Source organism: Scyliorhinus torazame, chromosome 6 (genome assembly GCF_047496885.1).
Source record: "Scyliorhinus torazame isolate Kashiwa2021f chromosome 6, sScyTor2.1, whole genome shotgun sequence".
Taxonomy (NCBI): domain Eukaryota; kingdom Metazoa; phylum Chordata; class Chondrichthyes; order Carcharhiniformes; family Scyliorhinidae; genus Scyliorhinus; species Scyliorhinus torazame.
In genome coordinates this window covers 117,417,130-117,440,633 of record NC_092712.1, presented here as the reverse complement: position 1 = coordinate 117,440,633, position 23,504 = coordinate 117,417,130, and the positions used below count along the sequence as shown (strand labels likewise).

Sequence of the window (23,504 nt, the reverse complement as noted above, 5' to 3'; positions counted from 1 at the left end):
GATCCCCTTCCACAACCCCGAGCTCCTTAACGTGATGGCCAAGGGCTCTATAGCCTGTGCAAACAACTGGGGAGACACAGGACACCCCTACCTAGTAACCCAATGCAGAGAACCCCGAATGCATATCATTAGTGTGAACACTCGCCATTGGCTCCTTATACAGCAGCCGTACCCATGCCACCCAATTCCAAATCTTTCCAATCCCGCCATCAAATAACTCCACTTTACCCGATCAAACGCCTTCTCTGCGTCTAATGCCACCACCACCTCTGTCTCCTTTCCCTCCGCCAGAGACAGGATCACATTTAGCAATCTCCTCATGTTCGAAACAGCCGCCTTCCCTTCACTAAATTGTCTGGTCCTCCCCAGTCACCTTCAGGAGACACCCCTCCAGCCTTGCCGCAAGCACCTTTGCCAATATCTTGGCATCTACATTCAGAAGGTATTTGGGCCTGTATGACCCACACTCCACTGGGTTCTTAACCTTCTTTAGCAGGAGGGAAATCGAAGCCTGCCCCATTGTCTGTGGCAAGACACCCCTGCCTATCACATCCTGGAACATTCTCACCATCAGCGGCGCCAACGTATCCTGACATTTCTGATTATATTCCACTGGGAACCCGTCAGGTCCCGCCCGGCCTTCCCTACTTGCATCCTCCCAATCTCCTCCTTCACCTCCTGCTCCACTACTGGCCTCTCCAAGCCTGCTCTTCCCTCTTCACCCAACCTCGTGTACCTCAACACTTCCACAAACTCTCTCATCGCTCGCTCTTCTCCCAGTTGCTCCGACCCATGTAGCTTCTTATAGAACTCTTCAAATACTTTATTGATCTGCACCGGGCTACCACCAGCTTCCCGATCTTATCCCCGCCGCCGCCTCCCTCCGGAGTTGGACGGCCAACATGCGCCCTACCTTCTCCCCGTGCTCATAGACCCCCTCCCTCACCCTTCTCAACTGGCCCACTGCTTTCCCTGTGGACAACTGGCCGAACATCACCTGAAGCTCCTTCCTCTTGGCCAAGAGGGCCGCCTCCGGGTCCCCCGTGTATATCCTATCCACCTCCAGCATCTCCTCTATCACCTTTTGGTGCTCCTCTCTCTCCTCCTTGTCCACCTTAGCCTTGAACAAAATCACATCCCTCCTCACTACTGCTTTCTGAGTCTCCCAAACCACCGACTGCGAAAGTTCCCCCTTACAATTGAATCCCACATATTCCTCGATCACCTTCCCAATCTTATCACAAAAGCTCCGGTCCGCTAACAACCCCACGTCCATTCTCCACCCCGGTCTCTGGGCTATCCCCTTCTCCAGAACCACATCCACCCAATGCGCCACATGGTCCGAAATCAATATCACTGAATACTCCGATCTTCTGACCCCAGCAAATAACGCCTTCCCCACCATGAAAAGGTCTATTCTCGAGTACATCTTATGTACAGGGGAGAAAAACACGTACTCCCATTCTCTCGGGTGCAGGAACCTCCTCGGGTCCTCTCCTTCCATCTCTTTCATAAGCCCAGCCAGCGCCTTCGCCCCCGCTGACTGAGCCAGCGAGTGTGGCTGAGACCTATCCACCTTCGGCTCTCACCCCATATTCCAATCCTCCACCCCCAAAATTAACTTGTGGGTATCCAAATCCGGAATGGCTCCCAGAACCCTTCTCACAAACCCTGCATCATCACAGTTGGGGCCATATACACTCGCCAGCGCCACCAACCTCTCCTCTGACGCCCCCATCACAATCAAGTACCTGCACCCCCCCTCCCCCTCCCTCCCATGCGCTACCACCTTCTCCATCTAAAACCTCACCCTCTTGCCAACCAACATCACTACCCCATGAGCCCTGTTATCGAACCCAGAATGGAAACCCGATTCACCCAACACTTCCTGAGCCTCACCTGATCTTTCACCCTCAGGTGGGTTTTTTGCAGCATCACCACATCAGCCTTTAAGCTCCTTAAATGCGTGCATACCCTTGACCTCTTCACCGGATCCCTAACCCCCTCACGTTCCACGTTACTATTCTGACCGGGGGCCTCTCACCACCCCCCCCATCCCAAACTCATTGAAACTTGATTGACCAGGTTCCAATGGCCGTGACCCCTCCCCCACCACACACCCGTTCACTAGCCAACCTTCGCTTGTTAGTGTGGACTAGCCAAATTAATACTGTGGTTACCAGAGCAGGTCAAAGGATAGGAATACTACGGCGAGCAACTCACCTCCTGACCCACCCCAAAGCCTGTCCACCACCTACAAGGCACAAGTCATAACTGTGATGGAATACTTTCCACTTGTCTGGATGAGTGCGGCTCCAACAATAGTCAAGAAGCTTGACATCATTCAGGACATAGCAGCACTCTTCCACAAACATTTAATCCCATCACCACCGACGAACAGTGACAGCCATGTGTACTATTTATAATAATAATAATCACATTGTCACAAGTAGGCTTCAATGAAGTTACTGTGAAAAGCCCCTAGTCACCACATTCCGGCACCTGTTCGGGGAGGCCGGTACGGGAATTGAACCCGCGCTTCTGGCATTGTTCTGCATTACAAGCCAGCTATTCAGCCCAGTGTGCTAAACCAGTCCCTGGTTTGTAAGATTTAGGCAGCACCTTCCAAACCTACGACCACTACCATCGAGAAGGAAAAGAGTAGCAGATACCTGGGAACTCCACCATTTGGAGATCCCCCTCCAAGTCACTCACCACCCTGACTTTGAAATGTATCACTGTTCCTTCACTGTCGCTGGGTTGAAATCCTGGAACTCTCTCCCTAACAGCACTGTGGGTGAACCTACACCTCAGGGACTGCAGCTGTTCAAGAAGGCACCTCACTACTAAAGGAGGTGGCTATGGAAATAGCGTCGGTGTCGGTGTCTTCCAAAATTCTATAGATTCTGGAATAGTCCCAGCAGATTGGAGGGTGGCAAATGTAACCCTACTATTTAAAAAGGGGAGCGAGAAAACAGAGAATTACAGACCAGTTATACTGAAGTAGCAGGGAAAATGTTAGAGTCTATTATAAACGATGTAATACCATGACTCTCAGAAATGCCAATGGAAATGCCAATGGAAAAGTCAGCATGGATTTATGAAAGGTGTAAGGGTCCTTCCTGTTTATTCCCTTATTTCCCCTTTCTTTTATTTTTCAGTTAACATTTCACTCCATAGGCGATTAATGGACAAATATCTTTAAGCCAAGCAGCAGAGACACTGAGGAATTCAGAAGTTACAGGAGAGCACACTCTGCTAGTTTGAACAGGAGCTTCAGATATTCGGTACCAAATAGAGGGATGGGGTGGCACTCAGTTTGATTGATTGGCTGGTGGCTAATGAATTGGCCAAAAGGCTGTACTCTGCCTGGTGAGTGGGTCATATCCCAGTGGAATGGTTGTCAGAGACCTAAGGGAGCAGTTGAGTCCGAGACACAGAAAGACAAGTACCTGCTTCCTCTCCCTCTCCAGAAAGGCTGTGTGTGCTGTGTTCCTGAAGCTGCAGAGAACCTGGATGAATAAATCTACAGGGAACCATTACAGGCTGCAAACAAAGACAAGAACCTGGGGTGGGATTCTCCATGAACCGGCGGGGTGGGCCACTCCGGCGCCGAGGAGTGGTGTGAACCACTCCGGCGTTGGGCCATCCCGAACGTGCGAAATCCTCCGCACCTTCAGGGGCTAGGATGGCGCCGGAGTGTTTGGCGGCGTGCCAGCCGGCACGGAAGGGCTTGGCACCATGCCAACCGGCGCAGAAGGGCCTCCACCGGCCGGCGCAAGTTGGCGCATATGCGGAGCTCCAGCGTGTGCTGGCGTCATCCGAGCGCATGCGCAGAGGGGGTTCTTCTCCGCACCAGCCATGGCGGAGGTTGACAGCGGCCGGTGCGAGGGAAAGAGTGCCCCCACGGCACAGGCCCTCCCACGGATTGGTGGGCCCCGATCGTGGGCCAGGCCACTGTGGGGGCACCCCAGGGGCCAGATCGCCCCATGCCCCCCCCCCCCCCCCCCAAGGACTCTGTAGGTCGCCCATGGAGCCAGGTCCTACCAGTAAGGACCTGTTGTGATTTACAACGGCTGGTCCCGCCAAAAACGGACGGCCACTTGGCCCATCGCATGTCGGAGAATCGCCGGGGGGGGGCCGCTGCCAGCGGCCGCCGACCGGCGCGATTCCTGCCCCCACCAAAACCTCAGCGCCGGAGAATTCGGCAGGCGGTGGGGCGGGATTCACGCCGCCCCCTGGTGATTCTCCGACCCAGCGGGGGGGTCAGAGAATCCCGCCCTGTTCTCTCTCCAGAAAGTCTGTGAGTGCTGTATTTTTGAAACTACAGAGATGTGAATGAATCTACAGTAAAACCTTCAACTGAAAGCAAAGTTTGAAGATGAGTAAGATGCAAAAAAAAACACCATCTGAAACGAGGGCTCTTTTTTTCCTTTTACTTATGATTTTGTACCCCTTTCTTCCCCTCTGTGTTTGTCTATTGTGGATTTTTGTGTGTGTGTGTATATATATAGAGGGTGGGGGGCAAGTTAAAGCGGGGAATTAGATTGTAGTTAACCAGTTGCATTTGCTGCATATTTCATAACATTCTTAACAAGTAATTGTGTTTACATTTGCAAGCATGGTGACTGTAATTATTGGGCAGCCAAGGGCCAAAGACTTTGGGTAGTTAGAAAGGCGGGCGGGGGGAGTTGAGAAGGCATTATTCGGTAGATGTTACATTTTTCTCAGTTTGCTTACATTACTGTTAAATAATAAAAGGTTATTTGTGTTAATATTTACAAGCCTGGTGGCTGTACTTAGTCGGGATCAAAGCAAAGACATCAGATATTTAAGTAAATTTAATTTCACCTGTCTTACGATTCCGGATCAAGTGGTGCTGGAATTGACCACGCACTAGCCCAGGGGTCGTAACACCTCTTTAAGGCTATTGCCACTTTAAAACTGTGCAGTAATTGTTTTTCACCACATGAGCTGTTGTTGCTTGGATACAGTTCGCTTTCCTTTGCAGGTGTATTTTGTGACAAATATACCAGTCCAGATACAGAGTGTCTCGGGCTGTTTATTTTTTTTACTCTTAAAGCTGCAACAATACTTCCTCGCGCCTGCCATTTCTTTTTAAGTCTCTGAACTCTTTAAGTCTGTAGCAATTCTTTCTTTTAAAATTTGAAGCCAGAGCTCTTCCAGGTGCCAGCTCCCCATGGCCATTTTCTCTTATTGTTTTACTCTGCATGTTTCCCCTTGAAACCTTTGGCTCTGCCAGCCAATCCTACAGGTTGGTTTTCCTAAATCTATCTTTCAGTTTCTTTAATGCATTGAGCACCTTCTAACTGTCCGTCTTTTCTGTTTCTACATTGCTCAGGGTCTGGCAAATTTTTAAAATTGGTCTATTCACCTAAAAAGAGGCACTCGTATGAGTACTTCGTTTTCAGACTTCGATTAAGATAGGATACTCACAGGTGTCGGGCCAGAGGCAGTGTCATGATAATTTTTTCTTTGTCGCCAGGTGTAACAATGCACTTTCAGAGGTTTCATTAGAAACACAAAAGGTATTTATTAATAAGAGAAACTGTAGAGCAGTACAGCAGCCAGCACGGCTGCACCTCGTACCTACATGTCTCCTGCCTAAGAGAGGACTCCACCCCCTGGAGTGATTACCCACTCTACATCTCAATTGGTCCCCCAAGCTGGTGACCCTTACTCTGCAGTGTTGCCATTAAAGGGGCAATCACCACTTTAGACTTCTAGACACTAAAGGCATCAACGGGTATGGGGAGAGTGGGAATAGAGGATGGATCAGCCATGATCATATTGAATGGTGGAGTAGGCCCGAAGGGCCGAAAGGCCTACACCCGCTCCCATTTTCTTGGTTCTATGTTTGACCTAAGATTTGGAGATCACAAAAACAGACCTCGTGTGCACAAAGTCCTCTTCAATGACATTTGAGCACTTGTGGCAAAATTGGGAGAGTTGTCCTACAGACTACCCAAGCAAGAGCCCGGCAGAGTCGCACTTATAGAATCATACCTGCCAATGTCCCAGACTCAACTCTCCATCAATATCCCTGGGTATGTTCTGTCTGATGGCAGGCAGGCCGACCAGAGATGCCTGTTAGTGACACACAGTCAGTACGGAGTGACCCTCAGAGTCTTCAACATTCAATCCGGTCTCCATGAAGTCTCATGCATTGGATCAAACATGGGCAAGGAGATCATCTGCTGTTAATCATCTACTGCTCTCCATCAGCTGATGAATCATTCCTTCTCCATTTTAACCCCATTTGAAAGAAGCAGTAAGGAAGTATCTGGGTTGGGAACTTCAGCATCCATCAATGAACAAATTGGTCGAGTTAGCGGGGGCATAATACCGTCCGATGGCTTCTCAGGGAAAATTAAAACGTCAGCAGCAGCAGGATCCCATAGGGGAGTGGTGGGGAGTGCTCCGTTGGGAGGGTGAGGGAAGACTGAGGCGCGTGGGGTCACGTCTAGTCAATTGCTATTGTATATTCTCTTTTTGCACTATGTTAATGTTCACTCTATTTTGCTGTGTTAGGATTATTACTACTTATTATGAAAAACTTTGCAAAACTTTAATTAAAAAATATATTTTTTTTAAAGTTGGTCAAGTTATTGTGGTAATTGTCCCTTTAATGGCAACACAGCAGAGTAAGGGTCACCTGGCCTGGGTGACCAATTGGGGCTCAGAGAGTGGAATCACCCCGTGGGAGACAGGCTCCTCGGCAGAGACATTTTGGAAGCTAGCTAGAACCATGCAGCTGCTGTACAATTCTTATTAATAAATACCTTTTGTGTTCACTAACAAAGTCTGTGAAAGTGCATCTTTACATCTGGTGACAAGGAGAAATTATCCTGACACTGCTTCTAGCCCAAAGCCCGAGAGTATCCTGGTTTCATTAAAGTCTGGGGGGAAAAACTCATCAGAATGCCTCTTTGGCGAATAGACTCATTTGACTCCTACTGGACACAATATATTGAGTACCTTCGGTATTATTTCCAAACAAATGGAATAGAATATGCAAAGCAAACCTCCTCAGTATGGAACTCAGTTCTATAACCTTATTTGCAGTCTTACATCCCCAACCATGCCCAACTCCAAATCATTAAGTGAGCTTGTGAATTTAGTGAAGGCTCGATTACAAACTCAACCATCAGTTATTCAAATTTAATTAGAAAGTTTGAGCCTAAGATGAATTGATTGCAACTTATATTGCTAAACTGAAGCAATTATCGGAGTATTGTGATTTTGGTGCCACCCTAAATGACATGTTACATGATAAGTTAGTCTGTGACATGAACAACAATGCTATTCAACACAGATTGCATTCATGGGCCGACAAAAATTTTAAACAAGCAATTTGAGGAGGTAACAAGGAAGTTAGACAAAGGAGAACCAGTGAACGTGATTTATTTAGATTTCCAGAAGACCTTTGACAAGGTGCCGCAAAGGAGATTGTTAAATAAGTTAAGATCCCATGGTGTTAAGGGTAAGATCCTGGCATGGATAGGGAATTGGCTGACTGGCAGAAGGCAGAGAGTGGGGATACAGGAGTCCTTTTCAGGATGGCAGCCGGTGACTGGTGGTGTGCCTGAGGGGGTCTGTGCTGGGACCACAACTTTTCACAATATACATTAATGATCTGGAAGAAGGAACTGAAGGCAATGTGGCTACGTTTACAGATGATACAAAGATCTGTATAGGGACAGGTAGTATTGAGGAAGCAAGGGGGCTGCAAAAGGACTTGGACAAGCTAGGAGAGTGGGCAATGAAGTGGTAAATGAAATACAATGTGGAAAAGTGTGAGGTTATGCACTTTGGAAGGAGGAATTTAGGCATAGACTATTTTCTAAATGGGGAAATGCTTAGGAAATCAGAATCACAAAGGGACTTGGGAGTCCTTGTTCACGATTCTCTTAAGGTTAACATGCAGGTTCAGTCGGCAGTTAAGAAGGCAAATGCAATGTTAGCATTCATGTCAAGAGGGCTAGAATACAAGACCAGGATGTATTTCTGAGGCTGTATAAAGCTCTGGTCAGACCCCATTTGGAGTAATGTGAGCAGTTTTGGGCCCCGTATCTAGAACATACAGTGCAGAAGGAGGCCATTTGGCCCATCTAGTCTGCACCAATCCATTCAAGCCCTCACTTCCACCCTATCCCCATAACCCAATAACCCCTCCTAACCTTTTTAGACACTAACGGAAATTTAGCATGGCCAATCCACCTAACCTGCACGTCTTTGGACTGCGGAAGGAAACCGGAGCACCCGGAGGAAACCCACGCAGACACGCGGAGAACTTGCAGACTCCGCACAGGCAGTGCCCCAGCGGGGAATCGAACCTGGGATCCTGGAGCTGTGAAGCCACAGTGCTAGCCACTTGGCTACCGTGCTGCCCATCTAAGGAAGGATGTGCTGGCCTTGGAAAGGGTCCAGAGGAGGTTCACAAGAATGATCCCTGGAATAAACAGCTTGTCGTATGAGGAACAGTTGAGGACTCTGGGTTTGTACTTGTTGGAGTTTAGAAGGATGAGGGGGGATCTTATTGAAACTTACAGGATACTTCGAGGCCTGGATAGAGTGGATGTGGAGAGGATGTTTCCACTTGTAGGAAAAACTAGAACCAGAGGGCACAATCTCAGACTAAAGGGACGATCCTTTAAAACAGAGATGAGAATGAATTTGTTCAGCCAGAGAGTGGTGAATCCGTGGCACTCCTTGCCGCAGAAGGCTGTGGAGGCCAAATCACTGAGTGTCTTTAAGACAGAGATAGATAGGGTCTTGATTATTACGGGGATCAGGGGTTTTGGGGAGAAGGCAGGAGAATGGGGATGAGAAAAATATCAGCCATGATTAAATGGCATAGCAGACCCGATGGCCCGAATGACTTAATTCTCCTCCTATGTCTTATGGTCTTATGGAGCTAGCGCTGGCCATGAAAAGCACTGAAAAAGGTGCACAAGAGCAGCAGCGTGCACAAAATGGTGCCGTTCACCAGTTAGGGCAGGAAGCTGCAGCCAGCTTGGCACCAAAACCGCTGAAGCAGCCATGATAAGGGAAACAATTTTGACCAGCAACAAAACAAACAGGTACAGAATAGGCAATCACTCAGTAATACTTAAAGGGGAATGTTATCGATGTGGAGGTAACCACACTCCTGAATTATGTTGATTTAAGGAGGCTGAGTGATTTTATTGTCATAAGAGGACGTTTGATAAAGCAAGGCAGAGCTAAGTCTGGATCGCTGAGTAATTGATCAACAAAGTTGTTACAAGTATACAATGTGGAGGAGCCCAGCACCAGTGATTCTGGTGTTCACTCTGTTTAATCTAAAAACAGGCATGATAGATCCTCGGGTAAATGGGAAGCCTCTTAAGAAGAAAGTGGATACAGGGGCATCAGCCACTCTGATGGACAGCCACACATTTCAGTACCTAAGAGGAGTCCAACTATTGAACTTGAAGAGCACTTACCATAGAATCATTGAATCCTAGAATATACAGTGCAAGAGGACATTGGGCTCAGCAAGTCTGCACTGGCCCTTGGAAAGAGCACCCTACTTAAGCCCACACTTTCACCCTACCCCCATAACCCACCTAACCTTTTGGACACTGAGGGGCAATTTAGCATGGCCAATCCATCTAAACTGATTATCTTTGGACTGTGGTAGTAAACCGGAGCACCCGGAGGAAACAAACGCAGACATGGGGAGAAAGCACAAACTCCACACAGTCACCTGAGGCCGAAATTGAACCTGGGTCCCTGGAGCTGTGAGGCAGCAGTGCTAACCACTGTGCCACCGTGCCATCCCAACTTCTTCCAAGTTTAACATAAACGGCATCACAATGGTACCTGTAAGCTATGGACAACAGTCTACCGTCATGTGAGAGTACCCTTTAAGAAATGGGTATTTAAGACATGTACCTTTAAGAAATGGAGCTGCTCATGTTACTGGAGTGATGTCAGAGTGTGGGTGGAGCTGAGCTCTATTTCTGTTTTTTTAGTTTCAGTTTGAGAAAAGCTTGGGTGTCTGTGAGCTGCACTGCTGTTCATCTATGCCATCCAAAGACTATCTATGGATCATTTGGAGAACTCAGAATTGTAAAAATGTCTCAGTATTGAATATAAATCTAATGTTCTCCTGTTTGAAGGTTTGTAAAGTCTTTTGGATGGTAAAAAGGACAGCAGACAGGTTATTTAGTGTTGTATTCTTTGGGGGATGTATTTGATTTACTGGTTGCTAAGATATTCACTGTTTGTTTTAAAAAGGTTAACTTGAGTTCATAGAATAACATTGTTTTGTTTTTAAAAACCACTGGTCCATTTTCTGTTGTACCATACCTGTAGAGTAAGCCATGTGCTCCCCGTACCACAATCTATTAAAAGTTGTGGGTCAGGTGAACTCCATGATACACTTTGGGATTCTCTAAACCCTGGCCATAACACTACCCTGCTGCCGGTGATAATAATAGCTTAAAGAAATCAAATTGAACTGGGCCAAGATTTTTCAAGTGGGGAAGGGGAACTGCCCGAACTGATAAAAAAATTCAAGAACGTCTTCTGTGATGAATTATACAAAATGAAAGTGCGGCAAGCCAAGATTTATGTGGATCTAGAGAAGACTCCCCGATTCTTTAGGGCAAGACCAGTGCCATATGCCTTATCCAAGAAGGTGGATGTTGAGTAAAACAGTTGGAAGAACTCGGCATTATCCAGCTAATTCAGTTTTGGAAATGGGCAGCACCTATAGTCGCCATATTGAAGCCGGACTAGACCATCCGCATTTGCGGTGATTATGAGCTAACAGTTAACCAGGCCACCCAGCTGGATAAATATCCAATCAGAAAATTGAAGACCTGTATGCATAGCTAGCAGGAGGTCAATCTTGCACAAAGCTGGCTATGGGTCACATGAATCAGCAACTCAAATTAAATGATGCTTCGTCGAAGTATGGCACGATAAATATACAAAAGGCCTATTCCAGTATATGCGCCTGCGTTTTGGTGTCTTCGGCATGTGCAATATTCCAAAGGACAATGTGTCTGCCATAGGGGCTACCACGGGTTGTAGTGTACATAGAATCCCTTTTGGACACTAAGGGGCAATTTATCATGGCCAGTTCACCTAACCTGCCACATCTTTGGACTATGGGAAGAAACCGGAGCCGGAGGAATCCCTGCAGACATGGGGGGAATGTGCAAACTCCACACAGCCAGTGACCCAAGACTGGAATTGAACCCGCGTCCCTGGCGCTGTGAGGCAGCAGGGCTAACCACTGTGCCGCCCTTGATATTGTGCTTACAACTGGATCAACAGAGGCCGAGCATCTAGCAAACTTGGAAGAGATTTTAGGAGGCTAGAGTTTGCCTCAAGAAAGAGATGTGCACCTTTCAAGCCACAGAGGTGACCTACCTGGAGCACCATGTAGTTGTGAAGCAACAGTGCTACTGTGCTGCCCGATCCAGTAATGTCGATCCAGTGGAAGAATCTCAGACAACAGAATTACACCATTCTAAAAAATACTGTTTTCTTTTTGTCGGAAAATTATACTCCAAACTACAAAGAGGGACATTCCCACTTTATACTTATCACACCTTGCACTCGCCATGGAATTAAAGGTCTTACGGCAAACAGTCCACAATTGTTCTCAGTTTCCAAAGGGTTCCTGGATCTCGTTTCTCTGATTAATAACTTGAGTGCCTTCTCCAGTTGCTTTCCTAATTTTTTGGATATTTCTTAAATTCCCTTGACCATTGCCATCAGAGGATCAACCTTGATTGAATGATGATTGCAGAAGGAGATGGCAGGAGCAGAATTAAGCAAAATAAAAATGAGGTGCCAACCCTGCATGTACACTGGACAGTGGAAGCAGAACACGATACACAGAGCTAAGTAATTTCATAACCAACGAATCAGATCAGATTTGCAGTCCTGCCACATCCAGTTTTGAATGGTGATGGACAATGAAACTAATGGGAGAAGACAACATGAACACGTCCGTCCTCAATGATGATACACCACAGCACATGAGAGCAAACGATAAGGCTGTAGCATTCATAACCACCTCAACCAAAAGCATCAAGTGGTTGATCCATCTCACCTTCTTCCCAGAATGACAGATGTCACTCTTCAGCCAATTCAATTCACTCCTTGTGATATCAAGACATTTTGAGGGCACTGGATGTAGCAAAGGCTATGGAACCCGATAACCTCCCAGCTGGAGTGCTGAATGTTTATATTCAAAAACAAATTATACTGCTTCTGTATAACTACAATACTAGCATCCATCTGGCTATGTGCAAAATTATCCAGGTATGTTCTGTTCACAAAAAACAGGGAATCCAATCCAGTCAATTACCACCGCATCAATTTGCTTGCAAGCATCAGCAGAAAATGGAGGTTATTGTCGACAATGCCATCAAGTGGCTCTTATTCACCAGTAATGTGATCATCAATGCTCAGTTAGGGTTCCTTGCTGAGCTTCATTACAGGCTTGGTCCAAACATAGAAAATAAGAGCTGAATTCTGTAATAGGGCTAATGGTAAATATGTAAACAGCCCCTCAGTGATGTGAAATCGCATGACAACAGAGCCTAATGAGGGATAGTTCGGCAGCCTTGCTGAGTTTTGTCCTGTATATAGTTAGAAGAATATTTAATAAATAGTAAAGTTTGCCAATAGCCGTGCTGCCAGCAATCTTTATCTATCCTAACCAGGGACAACCTAAGCTAAGACATACAAGAATGTTTTTAATTTATTTTCCAATTAAGGGGCAATTTAGCATGACTAATCCACCTACCCTGCACATTTTTTGGGTTGTGGGGGTGAGACCCACGCAGACAGGGGGAGAATGTGCAAACTCCACACGGACAGTGACCCGGGGCCAGGATCGAACCCAGGTCCTTGGTGCCATGAGGCAGCAGTGCTAACCACTGCGCCACCGTGCCCCCCAGACCTACAATGTTAAGGGATAGACTTGTGGGTGGTATCAATAATTTGGCCACTTAACGGAAGCTGTCAGTGGAAACTATGCTGGATTTAAAGTAGGCTATTGAACTTTCCCTTTCTCGCGAACATGGGAAGAAGGGTGTACAGGAACTGCAAGTCTCTGTTGATTCTGGTGTCATAGCTTGGGCTCATCTTCCGGGCAGACTACATACCCATCACGGGATGGTGCAAGTCCAGCCAGAATTCCTCCGACAGAGCAGCCCCCGAGGCAAGTTCGAGCCAGAGTTGGGTTTCGGGTGCTGCCATGGCCCAGTCAGATACTTCACCCAAGGATGATGGTGAGAGCCAGCCACCATGCTGCCATTGTGGTTGAGGGGCTCAGGAGGGTCAGGGCCACCCGTTAAGGTGCAGGGAACATACGCACAACAGCAGCTTAGGTCGCCCCAGACAAGGACTTTGCATGTGGACACCCAGGAGGACGATGACGACTGCTTGATGCAGTTGAATTTGGATTATCTTGCAGGGTGATGGACACCAAGTACGATGTAGATGAACACGGGGCTGCCACCTCCATTATAGCCCTCTGCACGTTTCAGCGCCTGCGTATGGGAATCATGTCGCTGACCTTGTGGGAAATCAAGGCTCGATTGGCCACCTATACAGGGGGACTGTTGAAAATTGTGGGGACCACCATGACGCAGGTGACATCTGGATAGCAGACAGTTCTGGTGCAGAGCAGCACGGTAGCATCGTGGATAGCACAATTGCTTCACAGCTCCAGGGTCCCAGGTTCGGTTCCCGGCTTGGATCACTGTTTGTGCGGAGACTGCACATCCTCCCCGTGTGTGCGTGGGTTTCCTCCGGGTGCTCCGGTTACTTCACACAGTCCAAAGGTGTGCAGGTTAGGTGGATTGGCCATGATAAATTGCCCCAGTGTCCAAAATTGACACTAGTGTTGGGTGGGGTTACTGGGTTATGGGGATAGGGTGGAGGTGTGGACCTTGGTTAGGGTGCTCTTTCCAAGAGCCGGTGCAGACTCGATGGGTTGAATGGCCTCCTTCTGCACTGTAAATTCTATGTAACTGTAACTAGTTCGCCTGACCCTGGTGGTTGTACATGCCGGGTCTAGGAAGAGACTGGTTGAGACTCCTTCTGTTTGATTGGCCCTTCTGAAAGGGCTCCGGCAATCTTTATGTTGTGTTGAATAAATATACAGACGTTTTCCAGGAAGGTCTGGCCAGGAGTAAGGGTGCCAGAGCCCACATCTATGTCGATCCTGCTGTCAGCCCCAGTACTTCCGGACAAGGCTGATTCCGTATGCGCTACTTCCTAAGGTAGATGTAGAACTGCAACTTTTACAAGATCTGGGGGACATTCGACACGTACATGGGCTGCATCTGTGCTGTCAGTGATGAAATCTGATACAAGTGCCTGGCTGTGTGGGGACTTCAAGCTTACCGTAAACGGGGCTTCATGGTTGGACCGCTACCCAATGCCCCTGTTTGAGGATCTACATGCTCGGTTTGTCAAGGCCTGTTCGTTTACAAAGCTAGACATGAGCCATGTGTGGCTGCAGGTGGAGCTCCACCCAGAGTCTAGAAAATCTTATCACCTGTTCAATGGTACAGGAGCATATGGCGAATCTCCAGGAGGTACGCCACCATTTTGCCCATATGGGCGCCAAACAGAAATTAAGTAAATGTGGTTTCCGTGCCAAGGCAGTGACCTACTTCGGATATCGCATGGACAGTGATGGGCTACACCCAGTCGAGGATAAAGTCCCAGCTATCAAGGGGGCCCCCACCCCATGGCACAACACTGAGCTCTGGTCCTTTTTGGGCCTCATTAATTATTATGGCAAATTTATTGCAAACTTGGCCTCTCTATTGGCTTCGTTGCACGTGTTGTTGTGGAAAGACCAGAAATGGTGCTGGGGCACATCTCAGGGCAAGGCATTCACAGCCATAAAGAGGCGCCTATCTTTGAAACGGCTCCTGATCTTAACGTGTGCTCCTTCCCCTTATGGCATCGGAGCGGAGCTGGCCCATGAGTGGGATGACAGCATGGACTGCCCCATTGCATTTGCCTTGAGGACCAATATGCACAAATTGAGAAGGAAGGTCTGGCTGTTATCTTTGGAATTAAGAAATACATCAATATGTGTATGGACGGCATTTCATTATCATAATCGACCGCAAGCTGTTGCTCGGCCTATTCCGAGAGGGCAAGAGCAACCCGCCGATTGCGTTGGCCAGGATCCAGCGGTGGGCGCTCCTGCTTGCTATTTATGAATACACCTTTCAATACCGTTCGGGTACCAGGATTTCCCATGCGGATGTCCTCAGCCGTCTGCAACTGCCCACAGCACCCTGACCCCACCTACTGCGGATGAGGTGATTGCGATGTTGTTTATCGACACCTTATGGATCACGGCTGCTCGAGTGCGTGCATGGACACAGAGGGACTCAACAGCATGTAGACCATTTGACCAGATGTGAGCTCACCTGTCGGGATGTTCCACCAGCAGTAGTACCACTGTCTCCGCAGCATAAGCCACCCCTTGGGTTGAGGGGCCAGCTGTCAGGTTTGTCACATCTGGAACAGCAAGAGTTCTATGACTCGGGTTCCGGTATGGATATGGAGATTTCTTTGCTGGCAGATGACAGTGTGTCCGGCACCGAGGTCCCTACTGTTCCACTTCAGCGGTCTGACAGGAAGCAGCATTCAGCGACCCGTTACACTCCACCCGACCCAGAACCACCACAACTGGATGCACAGCTGTGGGCTAATCAGCACAGAAGGCCTCCGCCAGTGGCAGCTGATGGGGAAGTTTTGGACCCGGGGGGAAACAATCATTGATCTCCCTGTCGGGCTCGTGGAGTGCGAGCCCCCCAGGTAGGGGGCAGAGGCCAACCCCCCGGGGCTCGTTATGAGCAAGGTATAAAAGCCGGCCTAACTCAGGGCCTGGCGTAACAAATCCTCCCAGCTAGGATTGTGCTCGGGGTGAGATGCTACATTACGCAGCCTATTTTAAATAGGTAAGTAAATTCACCTTCGTGAATGACAGCTTCCTTTTGTTATTATAGCTTCTATTTTTATTTTTTTGTAATGGGGCTCTCTTTTGTGACCCCAGTTGCTCGATGGTGAGCTTTGGAGTGATGGACACTCAGAAATGGACCGATGTTGGCTTTTGGGTGGTGCAATCCTTTGTTTTTTTGAGTGGTCCTGGTTGTGGTGGGGGGGGGGGGGGGTGAGTCGTCCCTCCCTCCCTCCCTCCCAGGGCACTCCCCAGTTTGGGGTCACTCCGATGGCCCTCCCATCCTGGAGTGCATTTCCCCCGTTTTACGTCTGGGACCAGTTTATATGCCTTTTAGGTTTTGGCCCCTGTCATCCTGTGAGTGGGGTACTGGTGCTGGTGCTCCGGTGATTTGTGCTGTCCTTTGATCTGGAGCTCAGAGGTGGGATTATGGAAGTTTGGGGTCCGATGTTTTGGCTACTGTTCTTGCTTTTCTTTAAAGTCTTCAACGGGAGACCATAGATGGAGTATTTGGTTGTATCCGGTCCTCTCCGATTTTGTTATTTTGCCATCTCGAAGGTGTAGGGTGGCTGCCTGTTCCGGCCTAGATCTGGAGAAGAGTTTAAATTGGGCTATAAGAGTTGGTTAATTTCCTCTTCGCACTGGGGCTCTCACGGTATTGTTTTCTTCTGTCATTTTGGTTTGTAGTCATGGGTGAGATGTGGATCTATAATGCTGCTTGTATGCAGACAGGTCATTTATCCGTGGAAAGAACATGTTGGGGATTCTGTCGCTGATTCTTCCGGTCTTATTTATTCCCAATTATGTAATGACTACTGTTTTGAGCTGTACATTGATACTTTCTGCTTTTGTTTGTTTGATACAAATTTTGTAAACAAATTGAAAATCTGAACAAATAGACATCTAAAAAACACCCGCAAGTTGCTCAATCAGAGCCACCGTGACGTTGTGGGAACCACCTCTTAATTTCTTTGGCTATGAACTGAACTATATGGCGGGGAAGGTTGCCGTTGGGGCTGATGGGTCGAAAGCCGTTTTTCCTGATCACTGGGCCACTCTACCTAAAAATAGGAATATGTTGCCTGTATCTTTATCAATGAGACTGAGGCTGCAGTGGCTCAAGAAGGCAGCTCTCTACCACTTTCTCAATGCAATTAGGGGCAGACAATAAATGTTATCCTTCACAATAATGACAGAATTTTCCGTTCTAGAGATTACGACCAGTTGTGAAAGTTGAAGTGACTTCCGCTGGAGAGCAGGGTGGCTGAACATGTGAGACCTTGCGCTAATCAGCTCATTCATTATGCAGCTACGAGGAGCATGTCGAATTTCCTGGTGGGGTGGGCAGGAAGTAGCCCACCCCACCGTCACATCAAAGGCTCCGAAATCTGGATGCCATATTTGAACAGCACCTGGACAGCCATTCACTCTTCCACTCTGCTCCTTGACTTCCCCCCTCCCCATCCTGCCTTAGTATTATCTATGCCCTGTGCCCTGCCTTGTCTCAGCTTGTGTGACAGGTAGCTATTATCTCTCAGTAAGGGTGTGCAAGAAAGGTGAAAGCTGTGTCGACTGATGGTAATCAGCCTTTCACAGCCTCACCCCATGCAAAATATGTCCTGGTGATTTATCTGAAAGATGAAATTAATCAGGAAGAGATCTACTTCACCAGGTTCACACCACTTATGTACAGCTATGAAACAGAATACCTGATGGCGGGGCACTTAATTAGGAGGGGGACCAAGATTCTGGTGTGTGACCTTTTAATACGCATTCATGAGTTGCAAATGGGGTTTCCAACATAGCCCAACAGGACACTTGACTTACTTTTCAGCCGTCAGCAATGCTGAGAGAACAAGATTCAAAACCAACTTCCCAACTTTGGGAAGCTGATATTTGGCCTCCCGCCAAAAAGTGCACCCTTCCACCCACCAGGATTCCTTCTGCTGGTGGGCCTGGAAATTTCCGCAGTTTAAAATAATTGTAATTCTGCCATATTGCCTGTTACTTAAGAGTTACTTTGTCGGCTGACATTATCCCTTAATCACTTGATAATAACAACAACATACATTTATAAAGCACCTTTTAATGTAATAAAACATCCAAAGTCCTTCATAAGAGCATTATAAAACAAAGTATGACATGGAGCCACATATGGCAGAGGCTAAAACCTTGGTCAAGGGATTTGAAACAAGGATCAAACTTTTAACCAGGAGACAATGCAAGCCAGAGAGAATTTTTTTTTTAATTGCGTGAACATTTCTGAAAACTTCATACACTTCATACCGATCGGGTGAACTGGACCTGGTGCAAGTTAGGACACAGGATTTTGGATGATGTCCTTTTTATGGAGGATAAACCGTGGGATGGCATCGTAATAGTCAAGTCTAACTCATTGCAATTCAGCAATGCATAAAATAAATGTTTTAAAACGTGGAGATACTTTGAAGTAGCTAGGCTTAAAATAAATTAGCAAAAATTGCATGTTTGTAATTTTCATCAATGCCCCTAAGGAAATGAAACCTATCCCAATGTGAACGCAGTTCAGGAATTAGGCAGGGCCACAAATGCTACCTTTCAATTTTCCTCACGTTCCTAGAAAAAATAAAACAAATGTAACTCTGATGCATTTGTTTAGTTATATGCACTGTCTTGAACTCTCTCCATTCAAATTATTGCACAAACACCGAGTTTAAAAAAACGTTGGGTGAGAATTTGGGTGGGGTTACTGGGATAGGGTGGAGGCGTGGACTTTAGTAGGGTGCTCTTTCCAAGGGCTGGTGCAGACTCAATGGGCCGAATGGCTTCCTGCACTGTAAATTCTATGATTTTAAATTTCATACAGATCTGATAATGAAGCAGGAAGTGGAAATCTTCTGAGCTTCAGTTAATCTTCGGCTCCTAAAATTAATGATTTTTAACCTTTTGATTCTTGCTGTTTTTACCAGACACCTTTCACAAACTGTAATGCAAAACGGAACAGATTTACTCCAGGAATTTGGCCTGTTACCGGTCAGAAGCAAGGACCTTGCAAGACTCGACTCACTCCCGAAAATGTCAAGTAGGACACCTGAGAATTTAATCAGAAGTTTCAAACTCCTTTAATGACTTGTTTCTGACTAACAGCACACCACTGAAATTATATTCAAATTGTGCTTTTCGCACAATGAATGGCTAGAGTATTGTTTATTATTCTTGTCGCTATAGAGATAGGTCGGTGCTTTGTTTCACACAGTTACTAACCTGTGAATGAAGGCATATAGCAAAATACTGAAGGAAACTAAAGAGAATTTCTAATGAAATAACATAAAACCAAAGGGAAGGCTATAAGAGATGTCGCACGCAGCTTTTGATTGCTAGGAGCACAGAAAGGCACGGAGAAATTATACGGATGTATTAACAAAGGCCAGATTTCCCACAGCTGGAGGCATGCTCCAGCCACCTGGTTCAGCAAACAGTGAGCTGCTGTCACAGCAACTCAAGTTCCCGGCTTAAATCTGGATGTCTGACTTAACTGCTAGTAACTATGGTAGAATGACTGCAGTCAAACCGATTTACTTTCATAGGCGTTTGAAAGAGAGGTTCCGATACTAGTGGGAAATCAATAATGGCCTTTGATGAGGTGAGCAGTCTTTGAAAGCACTCACATAGGCTCCAGCATCAAGAAGTCATCAGCAAGAGCATCTCAACAGTCAGAGCAATATTCTTCTACCACTGCTCAAGCCGTAGGGGTTACACCATTTCAGAGAGGTAGGAAAGGGAAGAATAAAGATGGATTTTGAGGAGTTGGGAGGTTGTACAGAGACAGCAATTATCGAAGATGGATTCAGGATGTTCAAAAGTTGCACCCCACTTTAATGCTGACTCTCTTGATGTACTTCCAGAGTCAACATAGAATCGGGTAAATATCATTTTCTACAGCAACGGAGGAAGAATCCTGCTGTTTCTACAAAGAAGGCACAGCAAGTTGCAGCGGAAGGAGCAGTGTTACGCACTCCAGATTCAGTGCAGCAAGTGCTTTAATGGCCTAACCATATCAGGAATGGTGAGAAAAGTTGCACATTTACTTACATCCTGGTGTGCACATCAAACCCACTTGCTTCTGGGCGGCACGATGGAGCAGTGGTTAGCACTGCTGCCTCACAGCGCCATGTTCCCAAGTTCGATCCTGGGCCCGGGTCACTGTCAGTGTGCAGTTTGCACATTCTCCCCATGTCTGCGTTTGGTCTCACCCCCACAACCCAAAAGATGTGCAGGTTAGTTGGATTGGCAACGCTAAAATGCCTCTTAATTGGAAAAAAAATTGGATACTCTAAATTTTTTAATAAAATTTTAAAAATCACTTTCTTCTGCCTTTTCAAATCTACTCCATCGCATCATCACAAACATCCACTTATCTTGCAATCTAACCATAGTTATCTTTCCAAACATTTTCTCACAACATCACCTGTACATCCACCACTGTTACTCACCCTTAATTTTATGCAACTTGATGCCTCTACTTGATTTTCTCCCTGATAGTCACCCTCACCAATTGCACTGCAGCCCACAGGGGAGCTCATGTCATGACATTTACTCATAAGTCTGTTCTTTCCTTCATTGAGGAAGAGAGGACCTGCATTTTGTTTGTCAAGTGCGCAAAGATCGGCGGACCCTAGAATTCGCTCTCAGGTGAGATCACATCATCAATACAATTTCACGCTGGGTGACCAAGCAAGGTGTACAGGTGTGTGGGGTAGCACAATAGCACAGTGGTTAGCACTGTTGCTTCACAGCATCTAGGGACTTGGGTCACTGCCTGTGTGGAGCCTGCAATTTCTCCTTGTGTCAGCGAGGGTTTCCTCCGGTCGCTCCGGTTTCTTCCCACTGGCCAGAAAATGTGTGGGTTAGGTGGATTGGTCATGCTAAATTGCCCTGTGTCGAAAAGGTAAATGAGGTTGCTGGGTTACGTGGATAGGGTGGAGGTATGGGCTTAGATAGGGTGCTCTTTCAGGGGCCGGTGTAGACTCAATGGACCGAATGGCCTCCTTCTGCACTATAAATTCTATGATTCTATGGCACCAAAGCCTGTGATGGGAGGTCTGACCTGAGCCTGAGCTCATTGAAGGGTGAGGTGTGCACCTTTTTCCCTCCCTCCATCACCCACACCCTCTCCCCCATAACCCTTGACCGCCTCCATGAATCATTTTCAACTTTCCCACTATCACCTTTCATCCCTCCCTCATCAGCTTCCGTCCAGTCCAAGTAAATATAAAAGTCTCCTTCCCACTTTCTCCTTTAACCATCACTATGCCCTCGTACCATCTTACCCTCAGTTTGCCTCCCAGGAATGCACCATTGAATCCATTGTCTCCTCCCTGTGAACCCTTCACACCACTGCACCCTTCCATGCCCTTTCACACCTGCACAAGCCCCTGCCCACATTCCAACAAGGCGCTTACAACCCTCTCACTCTGCACCAGCTCACCAACCTAAGACCACGCTGAATCTCTCTCTTTCCCCTAGCACCCTTACCTCCTCCACCAGCCCCCTGCCGCCATAAGGCCAGAGCACCAATCCCACCTCTTCATTCCTCTCCTCCCTGTCTTTCGCACCCGCCCCCCAGCCCAAGATCCTCACCGCCCAACAGAATCTCCTGTAGCCTTCCATCTGCTGCTTGATGATCCAAATCCTGGAAGAAGTGGTTGTTTGAAGGTCCAAACCCTGAGAGATATTGCTGCACTGAGAGTAATCCCCTCCTGGATGCTGCTGTTTAGAGAAGATCCATGTAGTTGATGCTCCACCCACCCAATTCTGCATGTGGTGTTCCAGGGTCCAGTCGTTGGCGGCCTTCATCTTCTCATCACCGTGTGCTGCCAAACGTTTCTAAAGGTAAGTGTCGACTTTTACATGTCATGTTGGTCCAGAAGTCTTCTCGACCAGCATGATTTACCCCTGGTGTCACGGACACTCAGGCTGGGTTTTCAAGTGCATCTATTAGCGTAATGCAAATTGGTTTCACACCGGTCTCTTGCAGGAAATGCAACCTGCCATGGTGGTTCAGAGTGGAAGACCCTGTTGTCACTTTTCGCTGGCGGGAAATTGATTTTTCAGCTCCTGTTGCATTGTCCCCCCTGCCCGCAATTAAACCCACCATAGGGAGGACTGGAAAATTCCACCCAATGTGTTTATTTGGGGGATGTTTTCCTTCAAGTTTCATCAGTGTTATGGAATTGTAGATGTTTGATTCGCATCCAGAGGGGGTTTCAAAGAGTCATGCAGTGAGTTGAGGAGTCTTGAAGATCTCTGAGTGGGGAGGTCTAAGTTGCTGCTGATGCAAGTGATTTCTCTGCATGTTACTGCGTACATTAAATGCAGGAAGGGTGCAATATTTGAGCGGACGGCAGGTAACCACTGAAATGGAGCTGATCTCAAAATCCCAGGGGTTATCGTCATTATTGAATGAAGCTGTGTGCCAGTGAGTTTGGTGTGATAACTTGAGGCGCACACTGATGCACAGTACTCAGCTGTCGAAAACACCAGAGCAACAGCAGAAGTACAAAAGGTGGTGGTTTTTGCACTCCAGCTTTTGCCCGTGAGCTTCTGGTAGATGGTTCCTCATGACTTGATCTTTTTGGCAGTATTTCAAAGGTGGTGATGGTAAGTTAGGGAGCGGTAAAGTGTCATTCCAAGATTGGTTGGAGTCAGGTCATGCACCATCTTTCTCCACAGAAGGTAACATTTAGGGAGTTGTGTGCCTTGCGATTTTCAGCGGTGGAATGCACAGATGATGGACTTGGTTGGTCGCCACTGCAGTGGAGGATGATAGCATATTCGTACGACACCCAGCCAAGTGAAATCTTGAACTCTCAAATCCATAACTAATGTAATCGAAATGGTGACCAAACACCCCTAAAGGGCCTCCTGGTCAACAGAGCAAAATTCAAAATTGGTGCGATTACAACAACCCTCTCAAGACCAAGCATTCCGAAGGTTAGATCCTGGAATATGGATCTGTCAACTGAATGTTGAGGGGCTCTCACGTGCCAAATGTGACAAATAGCAAGAAAAGTATGCACCATTACAAGATCTAGGGTTATAGGCCTTTCACAGCCTTACCCCATGCAAAATATGTCCTGGTGATTTATCTGAAAGATGAAATTAATAACTAAATTACAATCTCAAATATGTAACAAACAGTTACCTCCACTGCAGCTATCAGAATTGGCACACAATAATAATTATAATTATCATCTTTATTGTCACAAGTAGGCTTACATTAACACTGCAATGAAGTTACTGTGGAAAGCCCTTTAGTTTCCAACATCTGTAAATCCCCTGAATGAAGAAAAATTCATCCAACCCCTCAACATCCAACCATACACATGAAAGACTTCAATAATCATCATACGGAATGGAGCTACGATTGAGTGATAACAATGGGAAAGCTCTGACAGATTGGATGTCAGCACAGGATTTTAATCATGTGTGAGGCTACACAATGTGCTACTTCTGACCAGCAAGG

At 47.0% G+C, this 23,504-nt stretch overlaps 1 protein-coding gene and 1 long non-coding RNA gene across 2 annotated transcripts in view; one reads left to right on the top strand and one right to left on the bottom strand.

Moving 5' to 3' along the window:
• Positions 1–23,504, bottom strand: part of LOC140424975 (tomoregulin-1-like) — a 494,486-nt gene that overhangs the window by 221,379 nt on the left and 249,603 nt on the right. The gene's annotated exons all lie outside the window — the stretch shown is intronic.
• The window catches only part of LOC140424976 (uncharacterized), a 56,869-nt gene continuing 52,728 nt past the window's right edge, over positions 19,364–23,504 (top strand). The window contains exons 1-2 of the long non-coding RNA XR_011947734.1: positions 19,364–19,750; positions 19,885–20,045. This is a non-coding gene — a long non-coding RNA (uncharacterized lncRNA). The remainder of the gene's footprint in view (positions 19,751–19,884; positions 20,046–23,504) is intronic.